This window comes from Protopterus annectens, chromosome 9.part0 (assembly GCF_019279795.1).
Source record: "Protopterus annectens isolate FY-2018-M chromosome 9.part0, PAN1.0, whole genome shotgun sequence".
Taxonomy (NCBI): Eukaryota; Metazoa; Chordata; order Ceratodontiformes; family Protopteridae; genus Protopterus; species Protopterus annectens.
The window spans coordinates 801300538-801320734 of NC_056743.1; the positions used below are offsets into that span (position 1 = coordinate 801300538).

The 20197-nt window shown below is 40.4% G+C and overlaps 1 protein-coding gene across 2 annotated transcripts in view; it reads left to right on the forward strand.

Moving 5' to 3' along the window:
* Positions 1-5016: 5016 nt before the first annotated feature.
* The window catches only part of GALNT6 (polypeptide N-acetylgalactosaminyltransferase 6), a 1315790-nt gene continuing 1300609 nt past the window's right edge, over positions 5017-20197 (forward strand). The window contains exon 1 of one of the 2 annotated variants that reach the window (XM_044083436.1): positions 5017-5269. The gene's annotated coding sequence lies outside the window, so the exon portion shown is untranslated. Of the gene's footprint in view, positions 5270-5313; positions 6400-20197 lie in introns of those variants that run through there. The other variant, XM_044083437.1, reaches the window with a different exon arrangement.

The window sequence follows — 20197 nt, forward strand, 5'->3', positions numbered from 1 at the left end:
TAAATTATTGTTGTATATCACCTAATATGCTCAAATATGTTAAAATTACCGATTGAAATGTACTTATAAATACTAATAAATATAATGCAAAATTATATATATGTACAAACTTTCCTAAAATTCATAAGTTATACATAAAATTATATTAATGTATATAAAAATAGATTTAAATAATGCTCTAAAATACTTTAAAATACTTTTTAATAAAATGTAACTAAGGTATTGTTCTGTCCATTACCAACCAATCATGACAAAATAATAAATATAACTAAAACTACATCTGTCTACCTAGGTATCTACAAATTCTATTATAACTGATAAGAACCACAATTTTGTTTCTTTTTTCTAACATGGTTTGATGCCAATAATTTCAAGGCAGGTTTAATTGAGATATGGTCATTCATTCCTGGGTACACACAAGAGTCCAATCTAATTTGCCAAATCATCTCGCAGTACTCCAGGAAAGTTTCCCAATCACCTCTCCTTTCCTTTTGTTTTACTACCTCAAGTACCCAGAATTTTATATCCATATTCTGACAAATGGTTGAATGCCTGTAAAGTGCATTTTTCTCATTCTTTTTACTTATGTCCCTAATATGCTTGTATATACGAGTTTTCAGATGCCTTTCAGTCTTACCTATATAGTACCCCCAGCATGATTGACAATAGGCTAAATAAACTATTGCAATTCAGACCGACATGTCAGTAGTCTGGTACTTGAACAAGCAGGGTGGAACCAAGTCTTACCCCCTTTGTCAAGAAGCCCTTAGGGTTTGGCAATGGGCTGTGTCGTCCCAGCGTTTTCTGTTAGTAACGCACATCCCGGGGAAATCCAATGTCATAGCGGACAAGCTAAGCAGGGCAATATTACTCCCTCACGAGTGGTCTCTCAATCAACAGGTTGCGGAGTTGATTTTCCGCAAATGGGGCCAGCCTTGCTGCGACCTTTTTGCCAGCCACATCAATTCAAAATGCAGAAGCTACTTTGCCCGGATACCACCTCCCGGTCATCCCCCAGAGATGCACTTTTACACGATTGGCCCCCAGGTCTCCTTTATGCATTTCCACCCTTCCCATTAATACCCAGATTTCTACAGAAAGCAAAATTGCTGGGAAGGAAGGTTATACTCATAGCCCCCTACTGCCCTTGACAGATTTAGTTTCCGTTTCTCCACCATCATCTGTTGGAGGATCCATGGATCCTGGACCCAGTTCCGGACCTTCTGACGCACCAGTCAGGGGACCTTCATCCTTCTCTACAGTCCCTGAAACTGACTGCTTGGCTAATCCACTTCCCCTAATTGCCAGGCTTCATTCAATTTCAGAAGATACAAGACAGATTCTCTTGTCCTCTCACAAGCCATCTACCAGGAAATTATATGGCAGCAAATGGAAAATGTTCTCAATTTGGGCTAACGAGCAGAACATTGACCCTTTTCGAGCTCCGCTATCTTTGATCTTGGAATTTTTGACAAAAATTTTTAAGGAAGGGGCAGCAGCTGCTACAGTTCGAGTTCAGTTAGCTGCTATCTCAAATTTTCACCTTGGTCTTGATGGCTCAGATATTATGAGACATAAATTATCCAAAACCTTGCTTAAAGGTGTTCTTCATATGAGACCTCTGATCAAAATTCCCTTTTCTCTCTGGAATTTAAATCTTATGCTGTCTCAACTTATTCTTCCTCCATTTGAACCAGCTTTTTCTTGTGCTTTACAATTCTTATCATGGAAAACAATTTTTCTTGTGGCCATTATGTCTGCCTGCAGAGTGTCAGAACTTCAAGCATTATCCATCAGACCACCCTACATGATCTTCCATGCTGATAAGAGTATCTCTCAGAATGAACCCCTCATTTTTACCTAAAGTCTGTTCTGAGTCAAACATCAATCTGGTCATTGAACTACCAGTGTTCTTCCCCAACCACTCTAATAACTTAGAATATATGCTGCACAAACTTTATGTTCACAGACAGCTCAGATTTTATCTTGACAGAACTAAGGATATTAGGAAATCAGATCAACTTTTTGTAGCCTTCTCAAAAGCAAGAAAAGGCAATCCAGTGGCTAAAACAACTTTATCTAAATGGTTATCCGATTGTATATCCTTTGTTTATGAAAATGTGAACATGCCTTTAACGCACAAACCAAAAGCTCATTCTACCAGAGCTGTGTCTACCTCTTCTGCTTTTCAAGCTAAATTGCCCCTTGACGATATTTGCGCTGCAGCCACTTGGTCTAACCCTCATACCTTTATCTCACATTACAAAGTAGATAAGGCTTCTAGGGACAGGTCTTCCTTTGGTTCTACAGTACTGAAGAAAATACTCCCATGAGCCACCCAGGGTTGAGGGTGCTAGGGACGCTACCCATCAGTAAGAATAATCGGCGAGATTAACAACTTCACATATAGAAGTTATGTACTTACCATAACGTTCCATGTGAGTTGTCTATCTCGCCTTTATTCTCACGTCCCTCCCTCCTTCCCCCTCCTGGCTGACTGTTGACGTGGAGGCTAGTGCCATCCTGGTTATTCAATATTTCTCTTTCCCTTTGGGTACTCTTCTTCGTAGATATATACAAGACAGTCTGTATAGGTTGTATATATATATATATATATATATATATATATATATATATATATATATATATATATATACAGACTATTATTCGCAGCAAACAAGATCTGAGGTAATTCTAGCAGTGCATGGTGGGATAAGGGGCTGGTCTCGAGCTACTGGCAAACCTTGAGCTTGCTATCGACCGTGTCGGAGCAGAGGATCGGCTCCAACCCATCAGTGAGAATAAAGGCGAGATAAACAACTCACATGGAATGTTATGGTAAGTACATAACTTCTATTTCTATTCTTAATCTGCAAAAACCATTCCTGGCAGTGTGTGTCATCTTATATGGATCTAGGAACTATAATGGACCACAAACTGAAATTCACCAGTAATGCTGGTGACATCATTCATGTACATTTTCTTAAAGTATGCAGTATATCAGCCATCACAATATATACAGGATAACATCAGTCCTTCTTATATCAAAATTTTGATGTGTTCTGTTTATTAAATGAAATTGTAGTTTCTGTAACAATTTTTCTCTTCCCTTGAAAAAGCTGGACAGGATGTAAGAATACTTTTACAAAGTACATCTCTGGTTTATGACACTTGTACTACACATACAGGTTCATACAACTAGAATTACATTCAATATGTTAAACACTATTTAGAAAAACATTAAATAATGTATTTAAAATAACCTGCACATTGGAAACCTTGTCCATGTACAGTTTTGATATTACTGAATGTCAAGTACTTTCTACATATCTTTTTCTTTTCAAGCACTTACTGTTTTACTGTTACTGGATATATTATCTGATTTAGTGACTGTTATCATAAATTCTAAGTTCTGCAATTCTTTATACACTTATGTTAAGCTGTAGAGCTTCTCTCTACTGAAAAGGGGGTTTTGTCCGGTTAGACTTAACCAAATTACAAAAGGCGATAGCTGACTAACTAAATACATACTAACTGCAAAGAGAGTACATGCATTGGGCATACCTACATAAACATGAGGCACAGCTCCTTCTAAGTTTGCGCTGTTGAAACTTGGAATAATTTGGTATTATTGTACTCCACCAAAACCCTTATTAGTTAGAAAAAGGTTCTTGAACAAGGGCTAGACAAAAGCTCTGAGACAGTCTCATTGTTTACAGAATAATAAAGAGAAACCAATCAGCCAAAATAAAAACAAAATCAAAGATCAATTTATAAGGCATTAAAATGAAAAGTATAACCTGCTTTGTGCTTAGATATTAGCTTTTCAAATGTGTGTTTGATGTGTCAGTAGCCTTTAACTGGAACATCTAAATTAAGCTCTGGATTGACTTTTAAACACATCATATCATAGTTATCAAACATGACCATAAATTGCAGAAATGTAATTTCATTTAGCCATTAAAGTTAACTACCAACTGCTGCACCCCTCCACCCCACAAAAAAAAAAAAAAAAAAGCAGAACCAGCACTGCTTCATTTCTTTTTTACCTTATTAAAATGTTCACTGCATCCATCCCACCTAATTATCAGGATAAAATTCAAAAGAGCCACACTGATTTACTGTGTTTGGCACAATGCAAACATAAAATGGCACTTGGCCACTTTTTCTAAATAGTCCTCTATAACTATACTGTAGAAGTGGCCTGTGTAAGGTAAGCTGTACTTTAAACTCCGATGCTATATTATGGTTCAAAGTATTGTTTCCTCTCCAAAAACAGGCGATGAAAAGTATTGGATCACACACAGCAAATAACGACACAAGTTATAGTTACAAACTCAATGTGTAATTTATACATATTTATTCTCTTGCCCTTTTAAATTAATACAATCGGTATTTAGTAGGGTTGCCACCTTTCCAAATGGCCAAAGTGGGACATTTGTGCTACAAACATCAGATTTTGCAAGGCAAAACATACCCATGGCCACTACAAAGGACAGAACTTCAGTTGTTTGCCTGAATAAAAGTTTATTCTTGTATCATTTTTGTTCCTTATTCTGTTTCGTATAACATGTAGGTGTTTCAGATACAGAATGACTGTTTTATGCAACTATTACATACAATATAGAAAATACTTTTGTCCTAAAATCTCAGGACATTTGCCATTTTCTCACAATATTTTGCAGGACACAACTGCCCAAAGAAGGACTGTCCCTCGCAAAGTGGGACAGGTGGTAACCCTAGTATTTAGAAGTGTCCCTGGTTTGGGGCTTTTGTCTCAGATTATTTTTGGCGTTTCCCTCGAGTCTGGAATTAACGAACAAAGCCATGCCCCCCCCAAAAAATACTACCATTTCCCCCAAAAATGGGACTGCGGAAACTAAACTTCTGTAAGACCAACATGTTTTCAAATGCATTCACACATAAGAAACAAAAGGAGAACGCTTTATTTTAGATATATAACTAATATAATAGGGAAGAAAGCACAGCACTCGAATACAAAACAGCCTCTGAGGTTCTTATCCAGTACTACCCTCTTGCCCCATGACTACAACGTATCCCTCATTTCTGCCCTCAGGGCTGGGTTGGCTGGTCCTGAGAACGAGTAGCCCAACCTTCAGGTCCGGGTAGAGAAGGATGCGGGGTGGAGCCAGCACTAGGACCTAGGGGCCTCTCGGCGTATACACACTGAATACACCTGTTACAAGTCGGAGGACGAGGAGCTGGAAGGGGGAAGTTCATACAAGTGGCCTGGCTCCGACACTTCCAGGTATTGTAATATATTCTAACGTATAGCGATTGAAGTTTCGCAATCTGTGTAGATATTGGGGGTTTCTCTGGGTGGGGAAAACACCGATGAACAGAGTAGAGTAGTAGTAGATGTTTTTCCTTCATCGCAAAAGGCGAGAAAGCAGTGGAGACTGTGAAAACAGAAGTTGAAGTTTGCTTCTTGTCTCGTCACACACTTCCTTGAATTCGTTTCCGCACAGCTTGAGAGGGCCAGCGGCAGCAGGCGCTCATTGCGCTGCTTTAGCACCCCCAACCCACCGCTGTGAGGGAGTATGGGTTAAAGCAGTTTTAATAAAGTCCTTTTCCTTACTCTTGCTTCTTGTCTCGTCACACACTTCCTTGAATTCGTTTCCACACAGCTTGAGAGGGCCAGCGGCAGCAGTCACTCGGGCTGGTTTAGCACCCCCAACCCACCGCTGTGAGGGGGTATGGGTTAAAGCAGTTTTAATAAAGTCATTTTCCTTACTCTTCTACCCCCCAAATCACGCTTGGGTACTTGTCTTTCAACAACTGTTCTTCCTGTTATTGTTCCCCGCTCGTCGCTTAATAAAAGTTTGCAAGCTGGCAATATTATTCCTTAGACACATGTGTTGGGATTTCACAGATCTTTGTGAGTTTCTTTTAGTATGTCAGGCTCTGATTCCCGACCTTGGGGGCGGAGGTGGTAAAAAGATAACGTCAACCTACTTTCGAGGAAGTGATACCGGCAGTTGACGTGCAGCTACTTTATTATTGATCTGAGGAATCTCTACTGGCAGTTGTCTGACCGCTTTCTTTATGTCAGTGTAGCAAGTCCCAACCTGAATCTATCCATAAGTAAAGCTCACTGTTTTTTTTAAATGGAAATCGGACCTTCTGTTAGTAGTCGATTAATCATACTTTCAGTTATTGGGCTGAAAAAGTGCTGTCCTTAAGCAAAATACTAACATTTTTGTAAAGTGTGTAATGATATTTGATAGTCGGATAACTGGATGACCCCTTTTTTAAATCATAACCCCCTTCTATCCCCTGTTGGTCCTTTCCGCTCCCTCCCGCCATGCCCTAGGACACTATCCCTCTCTAGCTGATTTACTGAAGAATTAGGGACAAAGCCAAAACGAATTAGAAAAGGTGGGTCAAAATCGGCGACATTTTTAAATTATTATTCTAATTCACTTTGAAAGTTGGTAGAATAACAGGTGTTTGTATAGAAATACAAAACTATGTTGGCATTATCGATTATTATTAAGTTTCAGATTCGTCAGAATGTCAAATTGTGTATGTGGAACATGGCAAAAATTTAAGGCAAAACTAGGAACGTTTCTCAAAACCTGGGATAGTTCAGAGTTATGGCATACTGGTAGACATACACGTACCTGTGGAGTGCATCTCATTTTGAGCCTTTTAGTGCACGTTGAAAGGGACTGTTACGGCAGTCAGTAATAATAATTTGTTTCGTATGGTAAATAATAATTAATTCATCAAAATACGTTTTAATCAAGTATACGTGAACATTTTAACAATCCAGTGAGATTTCTAGTTGTAAGTAACTGTACTACATTTTTCTCTTTTTGAGAAGTAGAGTTCCACGTTTTGGAGAGGAGTATGTCAGCCCACAATTTTGTCTCAAACTTCTGTCCCTTAAAACTGGTGATTTTTGAGAGAAAAGGTGGTGTATTACGCTTTCTAAATTTATTTTGCTTCAGAAAATACATACTAATTTACGTTGCTGTTCTGTCAACTTCTCGTGTTAATTTTACATTTTTTTTAAATTGTTCCTGATTCCAGGAGATGGAGAGTTATGGTAGAACAGAAGGGTGAAAGCCAGAGATTATGGCAGTCAGCATGCTAATGAGTTTTTTTATGCTTCTTACAAAATTCCCTGTATCAAGAAAGTGCTGTGTGTAATGCATTATGTGTTACTGTTGGGACAGTGCAGTTGCAGTCTTTGCCACACGTGCAATGCCTGGCTAGACTGTCTATGCACTTAGTGGTGGCTTGAGGCCATGAGTTCAGTTATAGGTGGTCATGTTTTCGTTAGATGGAGTTTCTGCAATAGGCTTTGCCACCACCCTCCTTCAAGCTCTGTTAAGCCATAAGCTGGATCCACAGTTGAAAGGATAAGTGCAGTATGCATACATAACCCAGCCATGGGGAAAGGATTAAGTGCAGTGATATGGGTGTATACATGAATATATGTAGGTTAAATGCAGCATGTGTATGTGTTTGTGTAAATATATAACCCATATCTTTACACCACAGATTAAATTACTTCACATTTATTTGAATTGCTACTCTTTTTTTCATTTAAAATATTAGTAGTGATGTTCCTAAGCGTACTGTTACACTGTGAATAGACCTGGTCTTCTTACTTGACAGTATTTTGATTGCTAATAGTACTTAGTTTTTTTTCCTACTTGCCGGTGTTAAGTCTTTCTTGATTATTTCTTCATTTTTTTTTGTAATGTATATTAATTTATCTACTGTACACTCTGCTTGTGTGAATGTTGCTGTCATTGCGCTTGCCATATGGCCTGGGTTTTGGCTGAAAGGGGTCCTGTACCAGCTCACCTACCTGGTCAACCAACAGACAGACAAACGGTAAATAAATATGTGGAGAGACTGTAGTTTGTGTGTGCTCATGCTCGCACTTACGCCTGTATGTATACATATACACGCAAACAAACACAACAAACTGCATCAGAATCGCCAGATCCAAGGATTTAAAATCTTGCTTGTGACATAAATAAGACATGTTAATTCATGGGTTGATACTAGGCTATCTGCCCTAGGGCATTTACAAGCCTAGCCAGAGTGTGTTTGGCTTTCGCCACCCTTTTAGATTATTCGACTGTGCCTCTGTATAGTAGGTCACAGAAGATAGCCCTTTTAAGGTTAGTTTACTATGCCTCTGTCTAGTAGGGACACAGAAGAGATCCCCGGGGGTAAACCTACGATCTCCCATCCACTCGTCAAAGATTTCTCTTGAAGAGGGTCATTGAGGGGCTCTGCCTAACATGGATTGGGATTTTGTTCCAGAGTGAGGGGAGCCTCTGGGATATGAATCTGTCCCTCCAGCATGTCCTATTTATTTCTGTGCTGAGGTTTATGTCTCTGGAGCGTGTAGCTCTAAGGGATTTGGATTTCCTGAGGTGAAGCATGTCCATTAAATCTGGGTTGGACATGGCTTTATACGTCAGGCACAGATCGCCTCTGAGTAGAGCTGGAGTTTCTTTAGCCTAACTGCGTAGGGCATCTGTTTGAGTGAGGCGGATAATGTGTCTCGGAAGATCTCCATGCTCTGGAACAGGCTCTCCATCCATGTGAAGCAGAGCCCATCTCTAACCCTATTTAAGCATGACTTTGACCAATGGAAGGAAATTTGGAAATTCATTCCAGGTCTGGCCCCCATGTCTTTGATAAGCAGAGTAAGACGGTAATGCCCAAACTTACATACCCCATCTCCATAACTTCTAGGCTAAAATACCCACTCCTAATAAATGCTCAGGGATGCAAGTGAGTTAGATTACATGGCTAGGCTTATAAAGGCTGTGGTGGTCATTAGTATATGATTATGAACCGTATATAGGTAGTATGTGTAGACAGCCAGTAGCCAGTCAACCTCATCCAGTTGAGGAAAAAAGAGCCAGCAGTGAAAAATACATATTCATAGCCACACATTATTGTTGTGTATTTGTATGCAGGTTTACCATCATTATGTTGACTCACAGGTCATCAAGGCCACCTCCACGATGTCCTTCATCCAGAACGGTGGAATGTTGGTGACTGTCCTACCTTGCCTCTTTCTGGATCTATGGTAATGTTTGTTCTTGAGTCTAGGGTGGCAGGGAGTTTTGATGTTCGGTATTTGTGGTGGGTATACCGGAATTCAACATTCTGACTTTCGTGGAGGTGCATCGATCATATTCGGACTCAATTGCCTGTGAGTCGATGTAATGATAGTAAACTGTATATACATACAGAAAGAGAGAGAATAGCCAGCCATCTCATCCAGTTAAAATAAAAACGTGAAAACAGTATAATGTCTGTTTACTAATTTAATGAGGTTAAAGCCATGTAGGAACAAACAGAAGTAAGACTTTTGGTGAGAAACATGTTTGCCTGAATGTATATGCTGCTTGTAATTGGGAGGGTTTGCTGATAAGTGATCATTGTCAACCAGGATTCTGTTTGTAAAAATCACAAAAGCCAGTATCTAGGCAGATAAAATTAATAAACTACTATATCTTTAGGCACATCTTGGTTTTGTTCTGAAAATATCTTGTTAATTGAAAAAAAAATAAACACTGATGTAAAGATATATAGGAGTTAATGTGAATGAGAAGTTTTAAAAGAGATGGGCCCACATAGATGTTTCATCATGTCTCTATGAGGTAGTGTGACACTCTAATGGTTGGGGAGGGTGTTTGTGTGTCAAAATGTTGTATATTAATGGGTTAGGGGTGATTTTGAACATTTGTAGTGTTAACTCATGCAGGTTCTGTACTGTGCTTTCCTGTTAAAGAATTTTACTTTAATCTAGAATATTCGTATGGAGTAATGATGAACTTGCAGACAGTCACACAAAAGAAAGTTAGTAATGAGGGTTTTTACCCAGCATGACTTCTGTTATTTCATTGTCCTTTTAAGTACTTTTTCTTTGCACAGTATCACAGTCCGTTGATGCAGAGGTAACAAGGGTGTTAAGGATTTTGAAATGTGATAATTTGAGCAGGAAGCAATAGTAGTAGTTTAATTAATTATGTTTTATTTTTTGCTTAGTAAAAGACATAAGATCCTTTTGTATTTGATTTTTTTTATGTAAATCATTTTGAAGGGCAAATACCTTGCAGAAATCATCATTTTGTCTTGGCTTGCATCATATGGGGAGGTTTGTTGAGCTTAGAAGTTGATTTGCTTTTACTTCTACATTTGTAAAATAATGTAGAGAGTGGTTTTAAATGAGAACCATTATAAAATCCGAGGTGTACATGTGATGGACCTTGTTTCTTGGTACCTTTTAATTACTGTTTTGCATTTCTTAAGATGGTTGAGGCATTTGTTTGCTTTGATTCCAGCAGGTAAACAGAAAGTGTAAGTGGGGTGAATCTGCACAGGACATTCAGATTACATGTCATTTATAACCTAGAAAAGCTCAGTAGAGGTCTGTGTCTTGATGTCTAATAGAATCCTACCTACTCACATTTTTGTACCTGAAGACGTTAAACTATTAAAGATCATGACTGAGCGTGTTCTGTGTGAGACTGCAAAAGGTGTAACATGGCTTTGGGGTAGCAAGTGTACCGCTGCATGCTCCCAATGATGCAGAGAGAGCTAACATTTGGAAACCTTCTACTGGTCACTGTAGATATGATTCTAGAGTTAACATTTGATCCAGCTGCTTCAGTGCTTTTATTGAGAGTTTTTGCTTGTAATTTGATAATTTTGTCTCCAGGGACAGGCTAGTTTATAAAAGGCCATCTGTTTTATCCTTTGCAGTGGTGTGTGTGTGAAGTCTGCCATGTATATCTGATTAAATAACAAGGTTCTGCTGTCACTCATGTAGGTCAGCCTTGTTGAGTCTTTCGGCTTTTCCCAGTTAGGGATCTCCTACTACTTCTCAAATTTGATATTGCAATTCTGACAGGTGATGTGGCTTGATAGATGAAAGTTAATGTATTCCAAAGGAGAGCAAGCCACAAGTATCTGAGATGCTGTTGTGTGTCATATTCTTTAGTGAGCTAGTTAAAGCTGCATAGGGAGACACTGTATGCTGAAGGGCTTTAACTGGCACATAGCAAAGGAAGCAGTTAATGTTGTAGGTATCTGAGCCTAAATTAGCTGTTTGCTTTTTGTACTGTACTGTTTCCAGTTGTAGAAACAAAATGTGTGTAAGCTTGGAAGCAGAATGTTTATTACACATTTAATGTGAGTACAGTTACATGAACTAGATGATGTCCAAATGATTGCTTCAGCTTACCCCTCTGCTTTTTTCATTTTTTCCCAGTCTTCCACTTACTTTCCCTGCTGACTGCCATTTCTTGTTCCATGGCATTCCCTAATACATCATTCCTTAAAACAGATTTAAAAAAATTTACTTTTCTGACAGACGGCCACACCTCCTTCACCCTCTATTATTCTTTCAGCACTGCCTGTACATAGCCATTGCCTTTAGGCATTTACTTCCTGTAGACCTCTGTCACTTCACTGGTAATTTAGTTGTCCCTCTGCACAGCCTCTGCTAGCTCAAAGTCCTTTCTTCAGTGAAGCTTGTTGTTTAGGGATCATTATTCCAGTTGTGGCTTCACTAAGACTTGCCACAGTGGAAGAAAATGACATTGCTTTCTCCTTCTTCTCCATTTGAAGTGCAGCCTAGTACTTTTTCTTGACATTTACCAACTTTGATCACTCCCATTTCCCTTTGACTGTGCTTGAGTATTGGAGGCATTCACTAAGTGTATGGTATTGCAGTCCTGTACATATAAATGCTAGGTGTTTTCTGTATGGCAATCTTTCTGACTTTACTAAGTCTGTATCTCTGAGGTACTTTCCCAACTGTAACTTTCTCGGCATTGCATGTTATCTGTGATGTAATAGGCAACTTTCTTTTTCACGTCACCTTTCCCTTGTTAGTGCCTCCTCCCCGCATGCTGATATGTTTCCTTCCAATTTTGGCCTTCTGTGTATCACTCGTTTTCGTGTGTTTAGCTTGAAAGGACTATGATTTTAATGTTCTGTCTTCCACGTGTTTTCCATTATTGCTGCTGTACGCACAGATTTGGTTGAGTATCTTTTGGCTCATGCACATATTAACCAGTCTCCCCATCAGTCCAGATAGATTTTTTTGAGGTAATTTAGTCTGAATTTTATAGCTTTTCTTTTTTTTTTTTTTCATGGCTAGGCATGAAATAAGTAGAACATTTTTGAGTGAGTCTAGGTGTAGTGAGGACAAATATGTTTACTTCTTATTTAATTAGTTTATTTATTTCAGTTTGACTGGGAAGTCCACTGGCCCGAGAAGAGCCCGTTTTCAGTGGAGACCCAGGGAGAAAAGCTCCAAAGATACATTGCAGACATGCACAATTTAGTATAAACATGTCGTCAGGCTAAGAATATATTATGCATGCATAATTCAGTCTATTATTACATAAAGCAGTCCAACATTATAGTCAGGCTGAGAACTTGATGGAATCTGGGAAAGTTTAAAATAGTGAGGGTAACTTACTAGATTTTCAAAATTTTCCTCAAAGTGAGCATGTTAAGAGTAAGATAATGTATATGAAGATATAGGAAGAAGTTGAGAATTTTAGTATTTAGCAATTTGAAAGTTTTAATCTCTGCTCTTTAATAATGCCCTTTTATAACTTGCAGGTAAAGACTTTAAAGAAAATCTGGAGAATTTTCAAAAATGGTAGGGAATGTGTCTGCACTTGGTGAACAAACAGTTTATGTATGCATATTAGTGCTGTATAGACGTTGCCCGTTCGATTCTCAGAGTGTCTTCTGTGTAGCGACATGCGTGAATGGGCGTTCCTTCGTTGAAGGTTGTGCGTTAGGCCCGGCAAGCCAGTACGTAAAAATCTTCTGCAAATCATTAGCGGACCGGAGTTCCGCTGTGGCGATCTCTAACCGGGAAAAGCTGAAAGAAGAGTGCTGTATATTTTATTAGTTAAACTGTAACAAATCACAAATCTTTTTTTTTTTTTTTTTTTTTAGCAAGCACATTCACAGCTCCATACAGCGGTATTGTTCAGGAGACTATAAAGATTGTCTGACTACGTGCCTTTCTTTTTGTTGTCCTGTTCTTCTTGGATTATATGGTCTTGGAATATTTTAGTCAAGATTTTATTTTGCGGGGGGAGGGGGACTGGTTGAGTGATAACAAAATGTCTGTCAGCAAGTTGCAGCTGTTGATATCTGCTGCTTCGTTACCTATAGCCGGGTATTTTTAACACATATAAATGATTCTTGTCTCTCGAAACAAAGTTCAAAAACGTCTGCTGAGACTGTTGTTAAACAGCAAATTAACCCCCCCCCATAAAGTATATAGTAGGCCCTGACCTAATGCTTGAATGTGTCTGTCTGTGAGCAGTTCCCTAATATGCATGTTGTGTTTTTAAGGAAATTGGAAGATGGTAGAGGCAGTGTTACTATGGTTTGTAGTAAAGACCTGTGTGGCAGTGTTATGGCTTGTAGTAAAAACCTGGTTTGTACTGAAACTATATCTTTGAATCAGTGCATAGCTTTGAGTGTTGTATAATTTTTTGAACATGCCGCTTATTTGATGTTCCTCCCCACACAGCTGTGTATACAACACAGACAAACCCACATACCTCTGTTCAACTTCAGATACAAGTAAGTGATGGATACCTCTGAAAGCAAGTTGCTTACTTCTCGTAGTGTAATATCCGTTAAGCTTTCTTTCTTGTTTCTCTTCAGAAAGACTGACACCTCACTCTTTCTTGAATGTGGCAGACTGAGACACAACTGCACTCACTTCCTGTTTTCTTCAGCTTGACTGAAACACGTTTGTGTTGAACCACAGAACTTGTACAAACTGGTATTCTTGACATGTTTGTAGATAAAGTTTATAGTTTTGTTTTGAAATCTCATGAATGCTTTACTTGTCCTGAAAAAGCATTTGGAGGATGGTCTCAGAAATGTCTGCAGAAGACAAGATGCCTCCTTTTGCATGGGGAATCTCTTGGGGCTAACCCTTCCTCTGAGTAAGTGATTTTACGTTATAATATGTTTAATATGAGTTCATACTTAATGAACCATTTGGAAGTAGTTGGGGGAAATTGGTGCAAGAAAGACATAAGTTACTGGTACATTTATTTCTACTTATGCCAGCATTGTTCTTGTAATACTACCTGCTAATTTGTAGTGTTATATTTTAGCTGGGTTGGATAACAGTCCTCATAGGCTTCAGAAAATGCTGAACAACAGAAATCTACTAGTAACAATACAATTAATTTGCTAGGCAAGTAACTAGCTGCTACTTGAACCAAAGTGAGCATAATTACCAATACTTTAACACTTCACGTTCTACTTCTCAGTAATGTTTTTTAATTTGAATCTTTTCTTAAAATGCTATAAAGTCTCTGCTGTAGATGTCTGGTTAATGAATTAATCTGCTTTTTTGGTTATAGTTAAATTACCACCCATATAATTGATAAGATTCAAAGACTTCTCCATGTGAAGTAAGAAAGTCACATTTTAAGCAAGGGTGGTGTTTTGCTCGACCATTCTTCAGTAATTATTCAATTTATAAATAACTCAAGGCTAAAACAGTGTACGCTTCCAGGGATTTTACTCTTGGTCATTTGAGCTGCACTGTATTTGGGGTTGTAGTCATTGTAAAGCTGGTCTCTCTTATTTGTCATTCCAAAATGGAATGGAGTTCCGTTTTTTTTTTTTTTTCTTGAACAAGTCACTTGCATCTTCTGATTTCAGAAAAAGGAAAAAAATTAACTTGGTACAGCCATAAATATATAAAATTTAACACATTTTACTAAATTTGTCATTCTGTTATTGTCACGAGTAAGTACAGATTGTGTGTGCGCGCGTATGTCATTTTTGTGGTTCAAAAGTCGTACAAATATTTTATCCAAATTTACTGCTTTAAGAATAGTATGCTGTCACTGTTGTGTTGGACATTTCAGGCAGTTAATTTGCATACTTCATTAAGGGTAGAAACAGATGTTATTTTGAAGAGCTACTAGTTTTGGTAGATCAAAATAGCTTTCATAGCTGTGTTGAAGCGCTGGATCTTCCTTGGGTCTTTATGACTTATGGGGAATATACCATGTAATCAGCTAACTTCTTTGTGCACTTGCACATTTAGTTCTGATGGCTTTGCTTATGATATAGTGGAAAGCCTTGTTTTACTGAGGCAGAGAGCCATAGATGCACAAGGGTACAAGATCTCTTCAATCATGTTTGTAGAGCTTTGCAGGGTAGTATGCCTTAAAGGAGACAAGTGGTACATTCTTCCTCTGAGAAGTGACTGAAAAAAAAGGGGGGGCATTAGTAATAGCTGGGTGGGTGTGGGTTTCTATCAAGGTGTCTTCTAAACATGGCCGGGCAAGATAATTGGTGATTGTGTGTGTTTTTGTATGCGCATGCACACTCTGTAATGGACTGGTGTCACATCCCAGACTCCAGTTGCTTACACCTGGGATAGGCCGTAGCATGAATAGAAGGATGTGTCGTTCATCAAAGCTTGCATATTCTTGAAAGTGATTGAGATGTCATCTGTGGCTTCGGTGTACAAAAAAAAAGGAAGTGAGCTGAAGTTCTTGCCCTGGGAAATTTGCTGTGCATCTTGATAAGTGCAGCCCCTGTTTGGCGTTTGGCTTTAAATCAAAGCTGAAGTGGCTACACACATCCTTTCATGGTAAAGAGCCCACCTTACAAAGGACAGACTAGAGAGTAAACCTCCAAAGCCAGTTATGAATCAAAACTAGACTCCGAAACAAAAGGAAACCGCAAAGCCTTCTTCAGCTACATCAGAAACCTCCATGGCAAACCCCAGGTTTATTCTGAATTAGTACTTAATGGTATCGCTTACACTGATCTGTTGACTTAGACAGCCTGCTAGCAGGTAGGTTCCGCTCAAACTTAACCCCCATGTCCTCCCAAAGGCCATTCAGCATCCCTGATACTTGCTCTGCACCTCACATCTCCTTAGATCGTGTTAAAGGCCCTATCTAAGGCAAAGAACACAGCTTTCATGGGACTAGATAGTATCCCAGGCTGTGTTCTGCACCATCTCCAGCAAGAACGAACGTCATCATTGAACACCCTATTCAACCACAGCCTAAGCACAGGCTTCATTCTAGCAGAGTGGAGAACTGCCATTGTCATCCCTTTGCACAAAGGTGGTGCCACTACTGACCCTGGAAACTATCGCCCCATTAGCTTGACAAGTCCTGAGCTGTAAAGCCATGGAGCGTATTATTATGGATGTCATAAAGACATAGGCAGTCTCCAAGCACTTGACCCCACCCAGTTTGGATTAGTCAAGGGCAGATCTTGCTTGTTGAACCTAGTTGACTTCTTGTCGCCAAGGATCTGGATGAGGGAAAGTCAATACATGCAGCTTACCATGACTTGCCCAAAGCATTTGACACAATCCCCAACTCGGGCATCATTGAAAAGCTAACAACGTGGTGTAAATCCCTATCTCATCAAGTGGGTGGCCACCTAGCTCACTGATGGGACCCCACAGGTCAGAATAGGCACCTCCACAAGCAGACCTGTCACTAGTGGTGTTCCCCAGGGATCTGTCCTGTGACCCCTATTGTTTGGCATCTACTTCTCAGAGGTCCAGGCAAAGACAGAAGGCCTGTGACTGACCAGGTTTGCAGACAGCTGTAATTTGGGTGCAGTAATTGACTCCCCAAATGGTAACATACTGCAAGAGGGTCTCACAGCAACAAATGACTGGTGCCAAAGTGATGACCTTAAGTTAAACACAAAAAAGTAGAAGACATGCACTCTCCAGCCAAGACCGGAATAGCTGGTCAAGAGGAGAAGGTCAACACCTGCAGCACATGGAACACATAGCCCTCCAGAACACCCACCATCACAGCTGTCACATAAACACAAACCACACACCCACCTTCATAGAGGCTCTCAATAGAAATCTACCCAAACAGCAGAGACCTCCAAATCAGAAATGCACTCGACCACCACGGCACAGCACAAATCACAAGACACACAGCTCACCTACACAGTGTGCTTCTCAACCTAAGCCTCTAAGGCAAAACAGCTTGCCTACTACACTAATCATAGGTGACTCAATAGTGAGGCACATTGATGTCTCACTCACTAGGTTGAATAAGGAGAAGGTAACAGTCATCTGTCTGTCGGGTGCCAGGATCCAACACATAACAAACGCACTTAAGTCACTCCACAACAAGTACAAGTATGACTCTGTCATTGTCCATGTGGGTGTGAATGATCTGAGACGTACCTCCCTGGACTACATGAAAAGAGACATGGTGGAGCTCTCGGATTATGTGGCCCAGGCAGGTATGACCCTAGCCCTGAGCAGCATTCTACCGTCACCCAGAATTATACTGCAGTACAAGCAGAAAATGATTGGCTTCAACAATTGGTTAAGTTTTTGGTGTCATTTCTAAGGGGATCCAGTGTCTGTTTGCTTGGGATGACATTATATTCACAGACCTTGATGCTTTGCCAGAGGTGGCCTGCATCTGTCCCCTGGATACTGGCTAAGGCTCTTGCTACCCCTATAGGGCCTTTTTTAAGCAGTGTTCCAAAGGCCAAATTACCACCGTAACAGATATAAATAAATGCAATCTGCGGGTCATGCTGCTCAACGTGATGCACTTGCTCAAAGCACTCCTCAAAATGGAGAACATCGATAATTTTGTTGTAACGGGGACCTGGTTTAAAGCAGCAGAAAGCACCCCCTGCGCTACCAGGCTGTAACTCATTCCACACCTTTCGGCCCCAGAAAATGGACCGAAGCTCCAAAAGAGGTGGTGTTTCCATATTCATAAAGGGTACGTACACGTCCAGACTAGTAGCCCAGCATAACGCATCAGAGATACTTCAGGTACAACTAACAGTGGGTAAGATGGCGATTCAGGTCATAACCTGTTGTAGGTACTCAATCATGCCCCAGGACTCTCCTAATCACCCTGGAAACTATTAGGGTCCAACCCAACACTCTCATATGGGTGACTTCAACTTCCTCTCCATTAACTGGGAAAACTACTCGTGCAACAATGCACTTGCCCACTGCTTCATGGAATTCATTAATTCCAATGCGCTGGACTACCTCATTCTTACCCTCTCTAGAGGAAGCAACATCCTTGACTTACTAACACTGCAACCGTTGTTTCAACACCAGTAGTCAGTTCCTGCCTGGTTAGATCCGACCACAAACTAATTACCATGGAAATCCACATCTCACCCACACCAGCAGCAAAGGTAACCATTATGAAAAACTTCTCCAAAGCTGACTTTGGGCTCCTAAAAACAGAGATAGCTAACTTCACGGCACCCATGCAAATACAAAATAGGTGCATGACTGCCACATCATACATCAATGCACTGTACGAACATGTAGATAAATGAATGGCACTGACCATACCCAACAGAACCAAGAAGCTCTCCTCCAAAAAAAGGAAGCTAATCTGGTGGTGGTCTGCCATTAACAAACTCTACAACAGAAGGAAGAAACTGTTGCAGAAAAAAGTGGAAGTCCCAAGACTGGAAAAACTCCCTTATTAGCCTAAAAAAAAAATAAATAAAAAAAAAAAAAGTTGAGATCCCTCATCAAAACATCTAAAGCTAGCTATATGAAGGCAGGATTGCGGCAGACACTAAAAACAACCACAAAGCCTTCTACAGCTGTAGCAAGAATCTCCACGGCAATACCCAGATTTGCTCTGAGTTACTGCACAATGGTACCTCCTATACTGAGCCAACAGATATTGTCAACTTTACTCCTCTCACCCCCCCCCCCCAAAGGACCAATCACCATACCGGCAGAATGGCAGGCACCCAGCATTACTGTAGCACAGGTTAAAGCTGCATTGTCCAAGGCGAAGAATATAGCTTCCATGGGACCTGACAATGTCCCTGGCTGTGTTCTACATGAACTACAAAGTGAACTGGCAGTACACCTGTGTGCCCTGTTCAATCACAGCTTCACCTCGGGCTTTGCCCCTACAGAATGGTGCACTGCTAGTCATCCCTCTCCATAAAGGGGGAGTGACTACAGACCCTGGGAATTATTGCCCCATTAGCTGACGAGTCTGATATGTAAGGCTATGGACTGCATCATCATAGACCTAATTAACAAGGACATAGGGAATCTCCAAACTCTGGATCCCATGCAATTTGGTTTTGTGAAGGGTAGATCATGCCTGCTGAACCTGGTTGACTTCTTTGAGTCAGTCACCAGAGCTGTGGATGAGGGCAAGGCAGTTCATACAGCCTACCTTGAACTGGCCAAGGCCTTTGATGCCATTCCCCACTTGGGAATTATTGATAGACTCACCAAACTAGGTGGGTTGCAAATTGGCTCACAGAACCCACAGTGTGAAAGTAGCAGACTCAAGTCAGACTGACGACCAGTCACTAGTGGAGTCCCACGGGGATCAGTCCTGGGTCCTCTCCTGTTTGGCATCTACTTCTCAGAAGTTTAGGTCAACACGGAGGGGCTCTGGCTGACCAAGTTTGCAGACGATTGCAAACTGGGAGCCATTATTAACTCCCCAAGTGATGCAGACATCCTACAGAAAGGCCTTACTGAGACCAACGACTGGTGTCGAAACCATGGTCTTAAGTTTAATGCCAAAAAAAAAAAAAAGTCATCATTCCCTTTGGGAAAACTCAGTTTCCACTAATTACCACATTGATGGTAGCCCACTGAACACTGAAGGTGTTAAGAGATCTGGGGACACATTTTGACAGCAACCTCTCCTTCGACCACCACATTGCCACTGTGGTCAGAAAGCCCTATGTGGTACATCTCATTACCAAGGGTTTTGCATCCAGGAAGAAAGCAAAGCGGTCCTCATCTCTGTCTACTCTTCCCTCATTAGAACAGTCATGGAGTATAATGCCCCATTTGGCATGTACCTTACTAAACACCTGCAGCAGCTGGGAAGGCCACAGAAATACCTCACGAAGAGGATCCTAGGCCTTAGACACATGCCCTACATGGACAGACTAAAAAAAAAAACCTCCAGCTTTTCTCTCATATTGTCTATTAAGAGGCGATCTCTGCTTGACTTACAAAAGCCATGTCTGACCCATCCCTGTTGGAAATGTTGCAAGTAAAGAAATCCCAATCCTTTCGCACCACACGCTCCAGGGACCTTAACCTCGTTACCACAATCAACAGAACATGCTGGAGGGACAGGTTCATAACCCAGAGAATGCC